The sequence below is a fragment of the Loa loa genome (assembly GCF_000183805.2).
Source record: "Loa loa unplaced genomic scaffold supercont3.144, whole genome shotgun sequence".
Taxonomy (NCBI): Eukaryota; Metazoa; Nematoda; class Chromadorea; order Rhabditida; family Onchocercidae; genus Loa; species Loa loa.
This window is the reverse complement of record NW_018108324.1, coordinates 31,666-35,682: the sequence shown is the minus strand read 5'-3', so window position 1 is coordinate 35,682 and position 4,017 is coordinate 31,666.

Here is a 4,017-nt window from a genome sequence, read left to right as displayed (position 1 = left end):
TTATTATTATTATTATTATTATTATTATTTTATTATTATTATTATTATTATTATTATTATTATTATTATTATTATTATTATTATTATTATTATTATTATTATTATTATTATTATTATTATTATTATTATTATTATTATTATTATTATTATTATTATTATTCACGTAGGGATAGTTTTAAAATAGCTAAACCATCTCAGTATAATTCCTTCTCTTCCTTACTCATTGATTTCTTCACTTAGAAATATCGCAACTTTCTAAGAAGCTACTAGGCAGTGTGTCATACTTGTCATCATCTGTGACATGCTGTCACTAGAAAGAAACTTCATGTTCTTTCAATGTAATTTTGGCTTTCCAACTTTTTTCTCTCAACTGTTCTTTTGCCCAATTTATGTCCCGGGATGAGAATAACACAACTGGGATCTCTTATATCCGACCCGGGTTGCTTGATTGTACTCTGCTTGAATTGACTTATTGCATTTGATCGATGTCTCCTACATTGTTTACTGTTTTATAACTATGTTTACTTACAGACATTAGTTTACTCCTTCGGCTTTAAAGCCATCAACTCACACAAAAACTATGGGAGTCTTTAAATGTCCCGATCTTCCGAATAAGCCTTTGACCTTTTTGACTTAATAAAACTACCATCAACACATTACCTTTTGATAGGTATAGTAGACTCTGTCAGGTTATTTGATATGGATCACTCTGTCTTAAATTTCTCAGTCATCACTATGATATCACAAATTTTAGCGAATTTGATAATACATGTAATTGAAATGACGTCATCATTCAATATCGATTCCATCAGTCAGAATGATGATTAGTATTTGTGATAGTCAATGTAATAAGATATATCAAACTCTCAAATGGTCAAATGGACTTCAAAATCAAATTTCGGGTTGTTAAGTTGCCAAAAAATTAATAATTTGAATAATTAAATAATTGACTAATTTGGATAAGTAATAGAATAAAGTAATAATTATTAAAAATTTTACCCATCCATTATTTTCTTTATAAAATATTGCCCATTTATATCATCAGCTAATGGCTTCTGTAACTGCTCAGATTTATGCATGAAATTAATTAGAACTTAAATTAATTGAATTTATAAGTGCAACTGACCCAAACTGTCTATGTAAATTACCTTAAAGCTAAATTATAACCAATTGCCTTACTAATTACCCATTTTATGCGTTTATTTCCCAAATTACCAATAATCTATTGAATACAACTAATGAGAACAACAACGAAGAAGAGAGCTCAAGTCATTCCTTCTAGCAGATACAACTGTGATATTTTCAACAAATAATTTAATTTTTATACTAATTAAATTAATCTTTAACTCGTTAAAATCATTTAGGATTTGATAATTAATTAACTTTCTCATCTTGAAACAAATCGTTAACATATAGTTGGAAAATTTTTCAGAATTTGATTAAATTCATTGAAATATTTACTTAAGTAATCGTTGAATTGATTGGAATAATTTAGTAATTCATCTAAATAAATAATTTTAATATTTGGGTATAATTATTTTAAATTGATAGTAGAAGTAAATAGAAGTTTGAATCAGAAATGATTATTACTAATTTCATTATTTTTACTCTCAATCTATCTCTAAACTTTCTATCATTTTGACCTTTTTGTATTTCTCTTATAATCCGATTACAGTAGGATTTTTTTTTCACCTATTTTTTTTTCAACTTTACCGTATTCTGTAAAAATTTTTACAATATACCAGAAAATAGTTTACCTCCCAATTATGATCCCCAACATTGCTTTAAATATCGGGGAGAAGATTCATAAACTTCAACAAGGAAAATGGAAAGATCTAAAAGGTTGCTGAATATATTTTACATTTTGAAAGCGGTAATTATCGTTTGGTCTATTGGTGCTATGAAAGCAATATACGTTTAATTTGTAACGGTTCACCTAATTTGCATACTTTAATTTGCCTTATGGTACTAAAATCGTTTTAGCACAGTCTTCCGCTTCATCTCTTGGTCACTTTCACTTTGTTAAGCATTCATTTCGGGTTATTTCCTTATTTACGTATTTATAGATTTTATCCACTTAATAGTTTGATTTATTTGACTTCGTTAATTAATTACTTAATTTTTTCTTTTAACGTATAATTTGTGATAGGTAATCTGGAATAATTCTATGATGATGAAAAAAAAAAAAAAAGAATTTACATCAACGTTACATCAAAGCTCTATATTCAGTGGTCATTTTTGAAGGCCATTTTTTGAAAAGATAAAAAAAATCTAAAATTAAAAATTGTATGTAATGCATATTTTAACTTTTTTGCAAATGACCAGGAATTGATTTAACTGTCCATAAATTAATTTATTAAACAAATTTAGCTAAGGTCAAACTATATTATTTACCTTAACTGCTAACCTTTTTACATGTACATTTCTTCAAATGGTCAATCAATAATAACATATATTAAATTCTCAAAATGATTAAATGGACCTTTAAGGGAAGGTATAATTATAAATGAAGGAAGAGAGGATAAAGTATGTTGTTGGTCACTTAAGGACCATTGCAACATATTACCGATAACGATGATAAAATGGAAATTTAGTGTAAACTCAGCTCAATAACTTACCTTAGTGGAATATGTGTCCATTCATTATTACAAAGTCTTACCTTTTTGTCAAATTGATCAATTTACAATTTCACTTTTCAAAATTGACCATTTCATAATTTTACTTTACCAAATTGACCATTTCATAAATTACTTTTCTAAATCAATCAATTTCGATTGGAAGGATGAATTGTCTCATAGGTTCTCTACTGATTGCTGTAAACTATCTCAATGATAAGTATACCAATGTTTGTATTTCGCAAAGCGGAAAGCATTCGGCTTTGCATTTGTTTGATTAGCGACAATTCTTTGGCTCCAGAATTGTTGTCCGGTCAAAAGCGCTAATGAATTTTCCTTTATCGATAATGTTCCCTCTAATTTTAAAATTAAAAGTTTTTTTTGAATTAAAATTCTTTTTCAATATTTCAATCGCCATTATATTATGGTTGTTATTCATTTTCTTATTTTTTTAATCGTTAATTTTTATGTAAATTATTATCATCTGAAATGCTTAATATACTATAAAATTTACACTGTTGAATAAAATACTTAGAAGTGGTCAGTTTTCTTTTTCGGTCAGTCTTTTTTTTTTTTGGATTAATTAAAAATTAATCTATACTAATGTCCACTTAAATGCAATGTCTATTGTTAGATGGTATATGAATAGAGTAAAAGATTTTTTTTTTTTAATTCACGAATATTCCACAAAAAGTTTCACAATTTCTCTTTAATTTTATTCTTAATTCGTTAGAATTTTTAAATTTAATTTTTAATTCATAAATTTCAAGTTATTAATTAGAATTTTTTTTTCAGTAATTTGTCACAAAATTCTCTTTGTTTTTGGTATGAAAAATTTTCGTCAGCATGGTCGAATGATTTGAAATAATTATTACTTTTGCTAATAGATAAGCTAATTAAAAGTTAGCTAAAGCGAAGATAAGCCTAAAGTAAGGTAGGCCTAATTCTATACATAATCACAATTTTACTTTGAATGAATGTTGTTGGTAGCATTATTAGCTTTTGCTATGTCTATTTAAACAAATGCAGTAATAAGGTTGGCTAGGCTTATTTTTTTTCTTGGCTAGTTATTTTCTTCTCAAAGTAATGTTTATTACTTTTAACTTATTGGCTTAAATCAACCCTTCCTTATCTATTCAAATGACACACATTGAACAAATAGCGCACTCTTTTTGACCAACAACTGTTCATAGCCTTAATGTTAAAATTGTGAAAAAGTCATAACAACAATTTTCAAAAGCGATAATTTATGAATTTAAATTTGATTCATTTATCAACTCTTAATCATTCCTACTTTTCCTCTTCCTCTTCCTCTTCCTCTTCCTCTTCCTCTTCCTCCTCTTCCTCCTCCTCTTCCTCTTCCTCTCCCTCTTCCTCTTCCTCTTCCTCTTCCTCTTCCTCT